Source organism: Lissotriton vulgaris, chromosome 4_1 (genome assembly GCF_964263255.1).
Source record: "Lissotriton vulgaris chromosome 4_1, aLisVul1.2, whole genome shotgun sequence".
Lineage (NCBI taxonomy): Eukaryota > Metazoa > Chordata > Amphibia > Caudata > Salamandridae > Lissotriton > Lissotriton vulgaris.
The window spans coordinates 294,541,342-294,560,023 of record NC_141691.1 but is presented as its reverse complement, the minus strand read 5'-3'; the positions used below and the strand labels follow the sequence as shown (position 1 = coordinate 294,560,023).

At 42.3% G+C, this 18,682-nt stretch overlaps 1 long non-coding RNA gene across 3 annotated transcripts in view; it reads left to right on the top strand.

Annotated features, from left to right (window-relative positions):
• The window catches only part of LOC147718668 (uncharacterized), a 453,950-nt gene that overhangs the window by 240,677 nt on the left and 194,591 nt on the right, over window positions 1–18,682 (top strand). For all 3 annotated transcript variants that reach the window (XR_015309999.1, XR_015309998.1, XR_015309997.1), the window contains exon 3: window positions 2,735–2,802. This is a non-coding gene — a long non-coding RNA (uncharacterized LOC147718668). The remainder of the gene's footprint in view (window positions 1–2,734; window positions 2,803–18,682) is intronic.

The following is an 18,682-nucleotide window of genomic DNA, read 5'->3' as shown; positions in this document are numbered from 1 at the left end:
GAAACAACCTTGCATCCAAAATGCGTGACTTCTCCAAATGTTCGGGTCCGCACGGAGACTTAATCCAAAAAGCGTCTGCACCGAAAAGCATCTCTGAATCACGCCAGATAGTATCCTTTCACTCGTTCCTCACAGTCTCCCAGGGATTAACATACCGCTAAAAGGGACTCCTGTTCCCGCAGTTGTTCCCACGTTTACACTGCTGGCAAATGGTAGTCATTTGCTGTTGAATACCGAGGAGTGTTGTGGTTTAATTGTTGGTATCGCTTATGTGGTAACTGTATCGGAACGTGTTGTGTGCTGCAAAAACGTTCTGTATCCCCGTACGCATGGGAATTCAGATGTTTCCATCTGGTCACGCATCCCAACCTTGAAGGCAGAGTTCAATGGTATGACTAGAATAAGAGCCCTTTTGTCTCAGAAAGAGGTGGCCCTGAGTTCGGCCCGAGAAACATTCGTCTTTCACATAGCTAACACACGCACAGAAGTGCAGGCGCTTTTAAATACTGATTTACCGTTACATTTCAACGAGTTGGTTCATCAAATTTTTAATGCCTCCTCCACTTCCGGCCTTGCTCACTTTTTTAAATTAGTTATCAGCGGTCTCGTGACTTCATTTGAAAAAATATTCGGGGTCATCCTTGCATTCTTTCATTCTTTTTTTTTTCGAGTTTGTTTGGTGGTTTCCCTGTCTTGCTGGCTTTAGCTGCAGGCGTATTGGTGATATTTTGTTTTATTAAACATGGATGCCCATCCTGCATTAGGAGCAGAAAAGCCCCTCCTGTCACTGATGCGTAACCGGATGCTTGATTACTATGGCACCCTGCCGTTTGCGACTTTAATCACGGCGTTTGGATTATCGTTTCGATTTTCCTATTTCACATGTGTCCAGCCTGTGTTTCATTGCCTAAGCTGCGATTTCGACTGGGCCCTTGATTTGTGTCTCTGCTTGACGGTGTCTCCTGACGTTGATTTTAATCATCTGATGAGCCCCGTAGTTGCTCACGAGTTGGTTTGTTCTGGCAAAAGGATTATGGCCTTGGCAGCGATGCATGGACTAATGGGTCATTGGGATATACTCGCAGCAGCAAAGAGTTCTTGGCATGGAGCTTTCTTGAGAACCCACCGAGTTGTCCTCTGATGTTACTAGAGGATCCAGTGATGGAGCAGCACGTATGTTTCTTCCCACTACTTAATTGGATGGCTGAACTGTTTTCGGATGATGACAGTGATTTCATGTTGGAGGCTGTGGCTGCATATTTTGCATATTCAGTTCTATTGTGAGATGCCATGGAGTTTTTTACTTATTTTGGCACATGTATTTTTATATTTTTGGACAGTGCCTTTTTTCTTATGTGAAAATTTTCTATACGTCCCAGACCTATTGACTTATATTTTCAAAGGTTGGAACAATTACGTTTGGCCCCTATAGGCCTTCATATATACGTTTGGAGAATAGATTAGCTCATTATTATTGAACTCTGTTTTCAGGTTAAACCCCTTCCTGGTTCTGACTTTACATGATTTCTGACTGTGCTCTGATCATTGGGGGGGGGGGGGGTGTCATATAGCTACTTCTTTTCTACATACTGTGTTATGTTAGCATGAGTTTATTAAATGTTTGCACGCCGTTTTCATTCTTGCTTCACTTTTGCACACAACACATAACTGTTGTTTTAGCTTTCAACCAAGAAGAGCTTCGTGATTTACTAGAGAAATAATATGGTATTGCTCTGATATCAGTTTTGTTCTGCACTCTGTCTGCACAGTGAGTGCTGAAGGCTACACGGATAACTTAACCCAGTGTTGTTGTAAGGTCTGATCTTCGCACCCCTATAGACATAACACACATGCTGCTGCCAAAATCTGGCTCTAGGCGAGTTTTATATTGTTGTGCTGAACGCACAAAAACACACTTGATTTGCTTCACATGCAGAGAGCTGGTGGAAGATGATGTGATCCTCCTGCCACTGAGATTTTGAGGTATGGGCCTGCCCTGCCAAAACCCAAATGAGACCTTCATAGATATAAAATATTATGGTAAATAGGGAAGGGTGAGAATTAGGTATTGTAAATTCCTATTCAGTACAGCATCTTAGTATGCTGTCACCGTTTGCTTCCTATGGACTAGTGACTATGCTAATAACTTTGTTTTTTATAATATGTTTGCTAGTGTTATATACGATACTGCGTTTGAGAACTCTGCATTAGTAAATAAATATTTCAAATACGCACGTGTCCTCATTTACTCCACGTTCTGGTTTTGAAATGATTATATAACGAAAGAGTGTTCATCTGTTCCACGATACCTGAGGTAATCTAAGTTCATGTTCTGGTCTGTCTAAGCATTGGGAGTTTGTTAAGACCAATAAGACACTGTAGCTTGCTCGGTAAGGGGATTTTGGGTACTGAGGTGAGTTTTGGGCCATCCTAATTCACTGAGGTTCCAGGTCTCTATGCACAGTTCTGTAGGAGAACGGAATTCCCGCTACACATATGATTGCTTTTCAACCCCAATCCTAATGTGAACAATTGTTATTGTTGTTTTCCTTATGTTTCTGAATTTTTAATTATGTTCATTGTCAAGCCATTACAATTTCCTTTGAACAGTTGTGACAGTCTCATGTCTTTGGTTCGAAAACACTTGGAAACATGTACAATATATTGCAAATTAAGTTTTGAATGGTTAGCATTACTATTATGATGCACTAATTTACATATTTTTAACATTTAGAGTCTGTTGAAAAGTATTGTGGTGACTGCAACCAAAAAGCTTCAGCAATTTATACGGAAAACTTTATGGTAAGGATCTGTTCTGAGTTGCGTCCACCATGTTGGTTCGCTGGCTATGCAACATTCCTAGTAATAGACTCAACACCACTTTGCCACTGACTGAGGACAGTTCACTATGTTTACTATGTAAATAAATGTAAGTTAGCATAACAAAAAGCTAATTGAAATAATTCAAATAGAGTAACAAATTAATTTTCACTTTCTTCAGGCTCAATATTTAGAATGCTGCTGATGGGTTCACTTGGAAAGTATCAAAAGGAATGCAAGATCGTACTTACCTTTTTCAGGTTACAAATGTAACAAATGTATGCATTAGGAAAATAAAGATGAGATCTCATGCCAGCTGTAAAGTTACATGTTCTGCATACTCCTACCATCTAGTGTTGTGTCTGGATTATCAAAAGTAGTATTTCTTTGAAGAAGTCTTTCAAGTTGCGAGTAAGGTCACTCCTTCTCTTCTTTTTTTATTCTGTGTGGACATCGACTCCATTGTTTCTATTCACACACGAGTTTGATAATGGAGCAAGTATGAGTAACATAGAGTTGTCAAAGCGTATGTGAAATAAATAATAACATGAATCAACCACAGGTGTTGGCGAAGTAGGCAGGAAAATGCATGTTAATCAGTAGCTCAACATTCCAAGAATATATGCTGTCACTGATAATGTCCCAGATATTGACACTATTTGCAGTTCTTACATAAGTCAACAGCCCGAAGCAGACATTTTAAAAAGTTTGCAAAAACTGAGCTGAACAACGACTACATTTTTGTACTTCTTCAATTTGATCAAATTTGATTTTCAAAAATTCAATACCATCTCTATTTAGATAAAAAACTAAATCAACAACTTTACCCATTGTTCCTTTTACTAAATGTTTTTCCACATTCAAATTACGTCATGAAATTACCCGACAGTTTATACATGCATATAGATTCTTTTCTAAACCAGCAGTTTTAGATATCAATTTCTCTAAGAAACCCAATTTCCTCTTCAACTTTTCTGTCAAAATAATAGTGATTCCTTCATGCTCTATTTTATCAATAGCTTCCAATTTTAAAATGTCTTCATTTTCCAACTTTAACATTTCTTCATTGAATATAGAGCATTCATACAATGTTAGCATTAACCAGATTACAGATTTGTTTTCTACAATTCTCATATATATTTCCTCAGGAACAATATTTTCATTTGGAAACAAATTGGAAAATATTCGTCTCTGTAAAGCTTCTTTGCCATGTTCAGTCACTTTTCCAATTCTTATATCTTGTAGAAGAGTTCCATAATCAGCATAATTAGCTTGTTGCATATTTCTAATAAGTTCCTTATATTCAAAATATAACCAAATGTTAACATTTCCAATGCTACATTACATTGTTTACTTATACTACCTGTGGAGCATGACAACAAATTGGAATACCACAAGCTATCTGGAGAAGCTTGTTGTGAAGTTTCAAGAATCTTGAGGAAAATGAAACTTCTCATTATTGATGAGCTAAGCATGGTATCAACCTTAATGCTTGCCTTTGTGCATTTAAGAATGCAGCAAATTCTTAAAACAGAGTATGACAATTAGTCTTGATTTATTTAAGGCAGAGACATGTGTACTATGTCCTCAGATTCTGTTAACTGTATAAAATAAGATTCATCGACGTTTGTGTCGAGTAGGACCTTCGATCTACATTGCAGAGAGCAGGTTCACAACTTCAATTCAGCTTTACATCTACACTATGGACAGCATTCAAGCTAGCCTTGATTTATGTAAGGCAGAGACAACTTTGTTAATGGATGCCACAAGAAACATTCCTCAATGTCTGTACTAAGTACTGCCTTTAAATGTACACTATGAACAACAGAGTTTACCACTTGGTACCAGGAACACAACAGTACTACAGACAACATGGAATTTAGTCTCGATTTATTTAAGGCAAAGACAATTGTACTATGCCCTCAGATTCTGTTAACTGTACAAAATAGCATTCATCAATGTTTGTTTTGAGTAGTACCTTTGATCTACATTGCGGACAGCAGGGTTCACAACTTCAATAAAGCTTTGGATGTAAATTTGTCTTCAGTATCTGTGCTGAGAACTGCCTTCAACCAATTCTGCGCTCAGTAGAGTTCACAACTAGATACCAAGAGCGCCAGCACTACAGAAAACATTCAATACAATCTTGATTTATTTAAAACAGAGACAATTGCACAATGTCCTCAGATTTTCTTAAAGTTTGAACAGTAGGAAATTCAGCTTTCATTTATTTAATGCAGAGATAATTCTACTATATATCTTCACATTTTGTTTAAATAAGTGACAAAAAGCATTCATCTATGTCTGTGTCAACAACTGCCTTCAATCTACACTGCAGACAGCAGGTTTCACAAGTTGAATTCAGTATTCCATTTACACTATGAACAGCTTTCAAGTTAGCGTTGATTTAAGGCAGAGCAATTGGGCACAACTTGATTCATGTAAGACAGAGACAATTTTGTTACTGGATGCCACAAAAAACATTCCTCAATGTCTGTACTAAGTACTGCCTTCAAATGTACACTGCAGACAACAGAGTTTACCTCTTGGTACCAGGAGCGCATCAGTGCTACATACAACATGAAATTTAGTCTCGATTTATTTAAAGCAGAGACAATTGTACTATGCCCTCAGATTCTGTTAACTATACAAAATAGCATTCATTGATGTTTGTGTCGAGTAGTACCTTCGATCTACATTGCGGACAGCAGGGTTCACAACTTCAATTCAGCTTTGGATGTAAATTTCATTACAAGACCGGAGGCTACATTATGCATACAACTTTTAATGCGTCTCCAAGCAGCCGCAAACATCATAATAGAAAGGTTCCATTGAGAACATTCATAACAAATAACTCCAACTGCCATCAGAAGACTGCCTCTTTTAAATGCGGCTCTGAGCAGATAAGTAACCTTTTACTTCTCTTTCACATTGTCAATATACTGTTATTATAATTTATTATCATTTATCAGAAAGGGATTTCGAGGTTATCTTACAGTTCCTCTCTTCTCCTTCCCCCTTTTCTCTCCATACTGATTTCCAATTTATGGAAATCCCCCCTTTTCCCTCCTTTTCTGGTCGGATCTTAAGGTTTTTTCTGCTATGCGATGGATTACTGTTTATGTACCCTTTGTCCTAATGGTTTTCTCTCCTTCAGCCACGTAAGTATTTTAGGCTGTTACCCATTTTATATCGAATTTCATGCTTTTTATTGCTCAACTCACGTTTTTCATTGAGAAATAGCGTTAGTACAGTGAATTTTTGTTCTTCGACATGTCACTTCCCCCCCTTTTTCTAACGCGCGTTTATTTTAATAATTTTCCTTTTGAAAGAGCCTTAACGCGAGCTGGGCTTTGTTAGTGTTTCCCTAAGAGGAAAGAACCTTGGGAGGAACGACGTCGCGTAAGCGCGTTACCAAGGTGCTTTCCTTACTCCCCTTGGGTTGCTAAGCGCCAGCTGAGCGCGAGAGAGACTACGATTTTGTTACTCGATCTCCGCGCTCAGCTGTACATCCTCCTCATATGGAGCCATTTTTTCACCCCATTTCCAGCTATTTTTACTTATCTAGTCTAAACACGAGCTTGTTTAAATTGAATTTATTTCCCTGATAACAAAATCCTTAATATTGCGATACAGGGGTAATCATTACTTGACAGACCTAAATTGTCATCATGGCTGATTCTGACACTGAGGGTGCCTCTGCCCCCACCCCTGGTGTGGAATGCAATAAAGCACAATCTCACCAGCGCAATCGTTTGGGCACAGTTTTATCTTCAAAGAGGACCATCTCCCCTAATGAAGATGAATTTACTAATGGTCATTATCAAGGGGTAAGAAGACAAAAAAGATTACAAATTTACAAGACTTACCCCCTATGAGCACTGTGGGAGGTCCTCGCACCTCATTGTATATGGGAGGTCCTCGCACCTCAAACCAAATGGGTGTCCTCCGCGGCACGACTTATCATGGTGTCCACCGCGGCACAACTTATTATGGTGTCCCTCGCGGCACAAGATATTCTGGTGTCCTTAGCGGCACACAAAACTTAAGTGCTAATGACCCTGCGCATAACAATGATTATGGAGATGATAACTCCGATAGCACCCCTCATGAATATGTGCTAGATTTAAATGATTATGATGAAGATCTCTTTAATCCTTCAGAATCTTCTTCTTCTTCCGTTCTCAAAGATAAAATTCTTGACCCTCTTGGGGAGGAAATGTTTTCACCCTTAATCTTACACACCCTAGGAGCTCTGAATGGTGGCCCCACGATCACGTGGCTAAATTCATTAATAAATGGTTAAGATTTCCCCTCGAGCGCAATACTCGTAATATCCTAAGGGCTGAGTGTGCAAGACCTGCTATTGACGATAAGGTGTGCCAAACCCCTAATTTGGATCCTGAATTAATACAATTTCTTTTTAAACTTGGACGAGACCCCCGCAAAGGGATGGAGAGATCTCTTAAAGGTTGCCAAGACCGTGTCCTAGATATCCTTGGCCCTTTAGCAAGAATTATAGATGCTGCAGAGGAGAGCTACCTTAATGGAACCCCACTTAACACTGATTTAATAAGAGGCCTTAGTCAAAGAGCCTTAATCCTCCTTGGAAATGCCAATTCAGGCTTGAATGCTGAGAGACGAAGAGTTGTCCTAACTAGGATTAATCCAAAACCTTCGGATTTGGCCGACAAAGAAACATCTCAAAATCCGAAAGGTCTTCTCTTTGGAGAAGAACTCATCAAAAATCTAGGAAAATATGTTTCCATGTTTACAGCCTTGGACAAGGCACAGCAGAATATGCGTAAGGTTTTTAACAACAACCTTTTTGGATGGGTCAGAACTAGGGGCCGTTCTTCCGGCCGATATAATCAAAGGTCCACTTCAAGATCAAGAGGTTTTGGAAGAGGCTTCCAACAGACCAACTATTCACAATTCTTTCCGCAAAGAGGACGTGGCATGCGTTCAAGAGGTTACAGATCCCGCGGACAATCTTCCAGTGACACCACACCAAGTGAGTACCTTTTCCCCTCCTGTCCCTCTTTCTTTCCCCTCAGAGGTGGGAGGGAGACTCAGATTCTTTTCCCAGAATTGGGAAAGGATCACTCAAGATTCTTGGGTTTTGAACACCGTCCGAGGCTTCAAAATAGACTTCACAGAAACCCCCAAACGGTTCTTTCTTCCAAAGAATTTTCCGATTCCCTCAGAACAACAAAGTATAATAGAGGAAGAGATCTCTTCCATGCTCAAAAAAAGGGCGATCATGCAGGTCCCAATGGAGGAACTCAAATTCGTAAGCACTCTCTTCCTTGTGGAGAAAAAAGACAAAGGGTGGAGAGCAGTTATAAACTTAAAACATCTTAACAAATTTTTGGTGTACCGACACTTCAAAATGGAAGGGATTCATCTCTTAAGGGATCTTCTTCTGGAAGGATATTGGCTAGTAAAACTAGACCTGAAGGATGCCTATTTCACCATTCCCATGGCGGAAATTCACCAACCCTTCCTACAATTTATTTGGAAAGATCATTTATTCCAGTTCAAAGCCCTTCCTTTCGGTCTTTCATCAGCCCCTTGGTGCTTTACCAAGGTGATGAGACCTATTGCCTTCTTTCTGAGAGAAAGAGGAATACGTTTAATCATTTATCTAGACGACATTCTAATTATGTCTCAAGAACTCTCTCAAATCTCCCAAGACCTGGAAACTGTTATGAACCTTTTAGAAAATGTAGGTTTCATAATCAACAAAGAAAAATCTGTCTTAACTCCTTCAAAGTCGATGGAGTTTTTGGGGTTCACTGTGGATACATCCAAGTGTCTCCTTCTTCTTCCCTCCAAAAAAATTACGAAAATCAAAAAAGAAATACGTTGTGTTCTGAAGCTCAAAGAATTCCCCCTCAGGGATCTTGCAAGACTCCTTGGTCTCCTTTCTTCCTCTATCCAAGCGATATTCCCGGGACCCTTGAACTATCGAGCTCTCCAAAGAGTGAAAGGGAGAGCTCTAAGATCCGGTCTTTGGTACGATGACCTCATTTCGTTAGACAAGGATGCCAGTCTAGAACTAAACTGGTGGCTAGAAAATCTAGATGCCTGGAACGGAAAAGCGATTTTTGGAACGAAACCCGAATTTGTTTTGGAATCAGATGCCAGCTTGCATGGCTGGGGTGCTTGCCTTCTAGACCAGAATACTGGTGGAACGTGGTCTCAGGAAGAATCTTTCCAACACATAAATTATTTGGAACTCACCGCTGGTCTTTACGCCTTAATCAGTTTCAAACACTCCTTACAAGGGAGATCGGTCGTTTTGAAGATGAACAATATCTCGGCAGTAGCTTATATAAACCGCCTGGGTGGCACAAGATCTGCAGACCTTTCGAATCTGGCAAAAAAACTTTGGATGTTCTGCTTAGAACACAAGATCGCCCTGAAAGCAGAATATCTTCCTGGGAAAACGAACATTTCTGCAGACTGGAACTCGAGATTCCTCAGAGATCACAGCGACTGGAAACTCGACATTTCGGTTTTCAATTCGCTCAATACAGTTTGGGGACCTTTAGAAATAGATCTTTTCGCAAGCAGATTAACATTCCAACTCGAAAAATATTTCAGTTGGATGCCCGATCCCGCAGCTCTATCCGTGAATGCATTTCTTCAATCGTGGAAGAATCTGAGGTGTTATGCCTTTCCCCCCTTCGCAATGATCCAGAGAGTTCTACAGAAAGTCAGAGTCGAACAATGTTGCCTTGTTCTAGTCACTCCCTTCTGGCCCTCCCGAGCATGGTTCCCAACAGCTCTGGAACTGAGTTACGACACCCCTTTCCTAATCCTGTGCCAGGATCATCTACTAATAGGCGTAGATGGTGAAATTCATCCTCTAATACAGACAGGGAATTTGAACCTTCTTGCTTGGAGAGCGTCAGGAGATCTAACGAAGTCTCAGGACTTTCGACAACGGCTTCGACTCTCCTCTCTGAGTCATGGTCTCCAGGAACCCGTTACAGATATAACAACATCTGGAGAACATGGGTTCGTTGGTGCTTGGAAAGAAACTTGGATCCCCTTGAGGCACCTATTGTCCACATAGTTAATTTCCTATGTGAACAATTTGATAGAGGTCTAAGCTACAGAACCATCAATTGCTATAGATCTGCAATTTCTTCTGGCCATATTCTGGTGAATGGTAAGACGGTAGGTAAGAATGTTATTATTTGTAGAGTCATGAAGAGCATCCGTCTGAGAAGACCACCGAAACCGAAATATGATTCTCTATGGGATGTTAACTTAATTTTAGACCTCTTTATTTCTTGGCCTCACAACAGTTTTCTCAGTAGAAAATTTCTCTCTTTCAAACTCGCTACTCTTCTCTGTCTCATTTCTTGTAGAAGGGTCTCTGATGTTATAGCATTAGACATTTCTAATAGATCTTTCAACATGTTTGGTGTAAAATTTGAAATTTATCGTAGAACTAAGACTATGTCTGATTCTATCTTCTATCCCCGCTTTGACTCCTGTCCTAAGCTTTGTGTTGTCGATTGTTTACAAGAGTATGAACACAGAATGTCCCTTCTCCGTTTTCCAAACGTAAATCAATTACTGGTTTCTTTTGTTAAACCTCATAAAGCCATTTCCTCTAGCTCTATTTCTAGGTGGGTTAAATCTGTTATGGGTCTAGCTGGTATTAATTTACGTAAATTTCAAGCTCATTCTATAAGAGGTGCTATGGCTAGCAACTCACTTTGGTCTGGAGGTAAATTGGATGATATTCTTAAAGCTGCTGATTGGTCAAACGCTAGCACTTTTGCTCGTCACTACTGCAAACCTATAGAACATTTGTCTGATGTAGTTTTATAAAGCTACCAACATGCATAATGTAGCCTCCGGTCTTGTAATGAAATTGCGATTCTCCTATTACCATGAGCAGAGAATCTGGATTTCATTAAAGACACGGAGGCTCACATTATCCCACCCATCCCTCCCTGGGATGTGAAGTGTATTGGTTTGAACCGTACTCTTTACAATTGTCTCTCTTTATCAAATACCGCTTATATTATTAAATTTACATTGTTGAAATGTTTCATTGTTAAAGATTCTTCAATGTTGTTTACCCACAAACTTACACATTTTTTATGCTTTTCAGATAATCCTTCTTAAATCTTGGGATGATTGGATCCTTGTTGAACTCCGATTTGTTTGGAATTTCTCATCCTATGCTCCTCTGAAGTTACTGGAAAATTTGGAACTTGTTGCAGTTTTATGAACTTAATTTGGAACCTTTTGCTGTTTTATGACTTCTCTGTAATTTCCTCATTTAAAAGAGGCAGTCTTCCGATGGCTCTTGGAGTTTATTTGTTATGAATGTTCTCAATGGAACCTTTCTATTATGATGTTTGCGGCTGCTTGGAGACGCATTAAAAGTTGTATGCCTAATGTGAGCCTCCGTGTCTTTAATGAAATCCAGATTCTCTGGTCATGGTAATAGGAGATATTTACAACAAGGGGTGGTGAGGGACAGAGTCTCTGAATTAAGCAGAAAGCTCTCACCCAGTCAAGAGATCAGGGCTAGATCCAACACCGTTTTTTAGCTCACTGCACCATCCCAGTTTCAGAACCTGGCTGTATGCAAATTAGTCTGTTCCTGTCCCAGTGCATGATGGGAACAGGGCAAACCAAACTACAAAAGCCAATTCTTACACTGGGAAGGAAACAAGCTCCCGGGGACCGGTTTCTGGCATTACAGCCGTCTTCGGCCCGGTTTGCTTGAATCCTGATGGTGCAATGAGCAAGGGTCTCACATCTGAGAATACCCTTCCACGCTTAGGGTGGACAAAAATATTTACAACAAGGGGTGGTGAGGGACAGAGTCTCTGAATTAAGCAGAAAGCTCTCACCCAGTCAAGAGATCAGGGCTAGATCCAACACCGTTTTTTAGCTCACTGCACCATCCCAGTTTCAGAACCTGGCTGTATGCAAATTAGTCTGTTCCTGTCCCAGTGCATGATGGGAACAGGGCAAACCAAACTACAAAAGCCAATTCTTACACTGGGAAGGAAACAAGCTCCCGGGGACCGGTTTCTGGCATTACAGCCGTCTTCGGCCCGGTTTGCTTGAATCCTGATGGTGCAATGAGCAAGGGTCTCACATCTGAGAATACCCTTCCACGCTTAGGGTGGACAAAAATATTTACAACAAGGGGTGGTGAGGGACAGAGTCTCTGAATTAAGCAGAAAGCTCTCACCCAGTCAAGAGATCAGGGCTAGATCCAACACCGTTTTTTAGCTCACTGCACCATCCCAGTTTCAGAACCTGGCTGTATGCAAATTAGTCTGTTCCTGTCCCAGTGCATGATGGGAACAGGGCAAACCAAACTACAAAAGCCAATTCTTACACTGGGAAGGAAACAAGCTCCCGGGGACCGGTTTCTGGCATTACAGCCGTCTTCGGCCCGGTTTGCTTGAATCCTGATGGTGCAATGAGCAAGGGTCTCACATCTGAGAATACCCTTCCACGCTTAGGGTGGACAAAAATATTTACAACAAGGGGTGGTGAGGGACAGAGTCTCTGAATTAAGCAGAAAGCTCTCACCCAGTCAAGAGATCAGGGCTAGATCCAACACCGTTTTTTAGCTCACTGCACCATCCCAGTTTCAGAACCTGGCTGTATGCAAATTAGTCTGTTCCTGTCCCAGTGCATGATGGGAACAGGGCAAACCAAACTACAAAAGCCAATTCTTACACTGGGAAGGAAACAAGCTCCCGGGGACCGGTTTCTGGCATTACAGCCGTCTTCGGCCCGGTTTGCTTGAATCCTGATGGCGCAATGAGCAAGGGTCTCACATCTGAGAATACCCTTCCACGCTTAGGGTGGACAAAAATATTTACAACAAGGGGTGGTGAGGGACAGAGTCTCTGAATTAAGCAGAAAGCTCTCACCCAGTCAAGAGATCAGGGCTAGATCCAACACCGTTTTTTAGCTCACTGCACCATCCCAGTTTCAGAACCTGGCTGTATGCAAATTAGTCTGTTCCTGTCCCAGTGCATGATGGGAACAGGGCAAACCAAACTACAAAAGCCAATTCTTACACTGGGAAGGAAACAAGCTCCCGGGGACCGGTTTCTGGCATTACAGCCGTCTTCGGCCCGGTTTGCTTGAATCCTGATGGTGCAATGAGCAAGGGTCTCACATCTGAGAATACCCTTCCACGCTTAGGGTGGACAAAAATATTTACAACAAGGGGTGGTGAGGGACAGAGTCTCTGAATTAAGCAGAAAGCTCTCACCCAGTCAAGAGATCAGGGCTAGATCCAACACCGATTTTTAGCTCACTGCACCATCCCAGTTTCAGAACCTGGCTGTATGCAAATTAGTCTGTTCCTGTCCCAATGCATGATGGGAACAGGGCAAACCAAACTACAAAAGCCAATTCTTACACTGGGAAGGAAACAAGCTCCCGGGGACCGGTTTCTGGCATTACAGCCGTCTTCGGCCCGGTTTGCTTGAATCCTGATGGTGCAATGAGCAAGGGTCTCACATCTGAGAATACCCTTCCACGCTTAGGGTGGACAAAAATATTTACAACAAGGGGTGGTGAGGGACAGAGTCTCTGAATTAAGCAGAAAGCTCTCACCCAGTCAAGAGATCAGGGCTAGATCCAACACCGTTTTTTAGCTCACTGCACCATCCCAGTTTCAGAACCTGGCTGTATGCAAATTAGTCTGTTCCTGTCCCAGTGCATGATGGGAACAGGGCAAACCAAACTACAAAAGCCAATTCTTACACTGGGAAGGAAACAAGCTCCCGGGGACCGGTTTCTGGCATTACAGCCGTCTTCGGCCCGGTTTGCTTGAATCCTGATGGTGCAATGAGCAAGGGTCTCACATCTGAGAATACCCTTCCACGCTTAGGGTGGACAAAAATATTTACAACAAGGGGTGGTGAGGGACAGAGTCTCTGAATTAAGCAGAAAGCTCTCACCCAGTCAAGAGATCAGGGCTAGATCCAACACCGTTTTTTAGCTCACTGCACCATCCCAGTTTCAGAACCTGGCTGTATGCAAATTAGTCTGTTCCTGTCCCAGGGACAGACTGATTTGCATATAGCCAGGTTCTGAGCTGGGATGGGGCAGTGAGATAAATAACGGTGATGGATCAATCCCTGATCTTTGGACTGGGTAAGAGTGGTCTGCTCAATTCAGACACTCTGTTCATCACCACCCCCTTTTGTAAATCGATTTTGGCCACTATAGGTGTGGCAGGGTATACTCAGACATGAGTCCCTTTCTCACTGCTCCATCAGGATTCAAGCAAGCCGGGCCGAAGACGGCTGAAATGCCAGAAACCGGTCCCCGGTAGCTTGTCTCCTTTCTGGTAAAGAATTGGCTTGGTAGTTTAGTCTGCCCTGTTCCCATGATGCACTGGGCCAGGGACAGACTGATTTGCATATAGCCAGGTTCTGAGCTGGGATGGGGCAGTGAGATAAATAACGGTGATGGATCAAGCCCTGATCTTTGGACTGGGTAAGAGTGGTCTGCTCAATTCAGACACTCTGTTCATCACCACCCCCTTTTGTAAATCGATTTTGGCCACTATAGGTGTGGCAGGGTATACTCAGACATGAGTCCCTTTCTCACTGCTCCATCAGGATTCAAGCAAGCCGGGCCGAAGATGGCTGAAATGCCAGAAACCGGTCCCCGGTAGCTTGTCTCCTTTCTGGTAAAGAATTGGCTTGGTAGTTTAGTCTGCCCTGTTCCCATGATGCACTGGGCCAGGGACAGACTGATTTGCATATAGCCAGGTTCTGAGCTGGGATGGGGCAGTGAGATAAATAACGGTGATGGATCAAGCCCTGATCTTTGGACTGGGTAAGAGTGGTCTGCTCAATTCAGACACTCTGTTCATCACCACCCCCTTTTGTAAATCGATTTTGGCCACTATAGGTGTGGCAGGGTATACTCAGACATGAGTCCCTTTCTCACTGCTCCATCAGGATTCAAGCAAGCCGGGCCGAAGACGGCTGAAATGCCAGAAACCGGTCCCCGGTAGCTTGTCTCCTTTCTGGTAAAGAATTGGCTTGGTAGTTTAGTCTGCCCTGTTCCCATGATGCACTGGGCCAGGGACAGACTGATTTGCATATAGCCAGGTTCTGAGCTGGGATGGGGCAGTGAGATAAATAACGGTGATGGATCAAGCCCTGATCTTTGGACTGGGTAAGAGTGGTCTGCTCAATTCAGACACTCTGTTCATCACCACCCCCTTTTGTAAATCGATTTTGGCCACTATAGGTGTGGCAGGGTATACTCAGACATGAGTCCCTTTCTCACTGCTCCATCAGGATTCAAGCAAGCTGGGCCGAAGACGGCTGAAATGCCAGAAACCGGTCCCCGGTAGCTTGTCTCCTTTCTGGTAAAGAATTGGCTTGGTAGTTTAGTCTGCCCTGTTCCCATGATGCACTGGGCCAGGGACAGACTGATTTGCATATAGCCAGGTTCTGAGCTGGGATGGGGCAGTGAGATAAATAACGGTGATGGATCAAGCCCTGATCTTTGGACTGGGTAAGAGTGGTCTGCTCAATTCAGACACTCTGTTCATCACCACCCCCTTTTGTAAATCGATTTTGGCCACTATAGGTGTGGCAGGGTATACTCAGACATGAGTCCCTTTCTCACTGCTCCATCAGGATTCAAGCAAGCCGGGCCGAAGACGGCTGAAATGCCAGAAACCGGTCCCCGGTAGCTTGTCTCCTTTCTGGTAAAGAATTGGCTTGGTAGTTTAGTCTGCCCTGTTCCCATGATGCACTGGGCCAGGGACAGACTGATTTGCATATAGCCAGGTTCTGAGCTGGGATGGGGCAGTGAGATAAATAACGGTGATGGATCAAGCCCTGATCTTTGGACTGGGTAAGAGTGGTCTGCTCAATTCAGACACTCTGTTCATCACCACCCCCTTTTGTAAATCGATTTTGGCCACTATAGGTGTGGCAGGGTATACTCAGACATGAGTCCCTTTCTCACTGCTCCATCAGGATTCAAGCAAGCCGGGCCGAAGACGGCTGAAATGCCAGAAACCGGTCCCCGGTAGCTTGTCTCCTTTCTGGTAAAGAATTGGCTTGGTAGTTTAGTCTGCCCTGTTCCCATGATGCACTGGGCCAGGGACAGACTGATTTGCATATAGCCAGGTTCTGAGCTGGGATGGGGCAGTGAGATAAATAACGGTGATGGATCAAGCCCTGATCTTTGGACTGGGTAAGAGTGGTCTGCTCAATTCAGACACTCTGTTCATCACCACCCCCTTTTGTAAATCGATTTTGGCCACTATAGGTGTGGCAGGGTATACTCAGACATGAGTCCCTTTCTCACTGCTCCATCAGGATTCAAGCAAGCCGGGCCGAAGACGGCTGAAATGCCAGAAACCGGTCCCCGGTAGCTTGTCTCCTTTCTGGTAAAGAATTGGCTTGGTAGTTTAGTCTGCCCTGTTCCCATGATGCACTGGGCCAGGGACAGACTGATTTGCATATAGCCAGGTTCTGAGCTGGGATGGGGCAGTGAGATAAATAACGGTGATGGATCAAGCCCTGATCTTTGGACTGGGTAAGAGTGGTCTGCTCAATTCAGACACTCTGTTCATCTTTTGTAAATCGATGGTAATAGGAGAATCGCAATTTCTCTTCAGTATCTGTGCTGAGAACTGCCTTCAATCAATTCTGCGCTCAGTAGAGTTGACAACTAGATGCCAAGAGCGCCAGCACTACAGAAAACATTCAATACAATCTTGATTTATTTAAAACAGAGACAATTGCACAATGTCCCCAGATTTTCTTAAAGTTTGAACAGTAGGAAATTCAGCCTTCATTTTATTAATGCAGAGGCAATTCTACTATATGTCTTCACATTTTGTTTAAATAAGTGACAAAAAGCATTTGTCTTTGTCTGTTAACAACTGCCTTCAATCTACAATGCGTAAGGAACGTACGAGCTCAGCGCCAAAGATATTACTTACTCAGTGCATCATAAATCATCACCAAGAAGAGTGAACAGTTTTATGTCACATTGAAACATACTGTTCCTATTAAATGGAATTGATGCAGAATTCAATCAACTAAAGACATTACTTCAATTACTGTGCCTCCCCCCGATCACGCATCATCACAGGGTACGTTCAAGCTCAGCGCCAAAGGTATTACTAAATCAGTGCACCAGAAATCATCACCACGTGACCGTATTGAATGAGATGAGTTATTTAGAAAAAAATATATCATACTTTTTGCAGGTATACTTCAACTTACTTCTGTGAGTGGACAACCAATATTTATTAGAAAACTTGATTTTAAAGACTTTGCTACCATTGCGTCCTGCTTGGCCCACGCATAATGGCAGACTCCAAAGAACTTTGTTGCTTCAGGTGCTACTAACTCATTCCACCACTTATCATCGCTGTATTCACACACTAAATTACCAATATTGTGCAGCTGTAATCAATGTCACGTAGTCATGGGATCTTGCTAACCGCTGTCTCCTGCCAACACCACATGGCCGTATTCAGCCAGAATTTAACTGATTCTTCATTCATTACATATAAAACACAGTACCAAATAAAGTAACCTCCCTCAAACCTACACAAAATCGCCAATTGCCCTTACAAAGCCAGAATTCACAAGACAAAAAACATTACTATCAGTACGTCCTGCCTGGACCACAGATCTTCGCAAGCTCAACAGAACCTTGTTGTTTCACATACCACTAACTCAGTGGAAACCAAACTAAGTATAACACCTATTTCATATTCTGATTCAAACTCAAGGCCATTTATCGAGCCTTTTTGTTGTAACAACTACCCCGGCCGAAGGCCGTGGGAAACTTGCACACTTGCTGCCTTTCTTGGCTGGGGGTTATCAATTATTCTTCAATTTCATATTCTGATTAAAAGTCAAGGCCCTTTATGGAGCCTTTTTGTCTTAGCTACTACCCCAGCCAACGGCAGGGGGAGATAATCACACTTGCTGCCTTTCTTGGCTGGGGTTATCAATTATTCTTCAATTTCATATTCTGATTCAAAGTCAAGGCACTTTATTAAGCCTTTTTCATGTAGATACTAACCCAGCAGAAGGCAGTGGGAAATTTGCACATTTGCTGCCTTTCTTGGCTGGGGTTATCAATTATTGTTCAATTTCATATTCTGATTCAAAATCATGGCCCTTTATAGAGCCTTTTTGTTGTAGCTACTACCCCAGCCGAAGGTTAATGCTCCAAAAGTAATCTGTAAAATTTGCCAAACAACTCTTTCAAGAAGTGATCCATCCAAAAAATACTCCTTTGGCACAGCAAATATAGTGCGACACATGAAGAACTTGCACCCCAACAACTCTGCTTGAGCTGCAACACAAAGATTGCAGGACAACCCACTTGCTGCTGCACCAAGCACATTAACTGCTGCAACAGCATCTTCGGCAAGCAGTCCATACTCACATATTGATCTTGATTTTGGTAAACTTAAATTTCTATGCATTTATTGCGATGAACTTTTGTGTTACGTGAAACGGTCTATCAACCTCATAAAAAACAGGAAACAGGAGCATCGCTATCCTCAACATTAGTCATTAGTCATTTTTCAAGGTTTTTTGTTGTAACTACTTCCCCGGCTAAAGGCAATGGGTAATTTGCACACTTGCAGCCTTTCTTATTTTTTACATTATTCCTCTTCCACTAAATCAAAACATCATTCACACATACACACATCTACTTGCTGCCTTTTTTTTGACAGGGGTTATCAGTTATTGCTCAATGTCATATTCCTATTCAAAGTGCAGGCCCTTTATCGAGCCTTTTTGTAGTAGCTCCTACCCCAGCCAAAGGCAGTGGGAAATTTGCACAC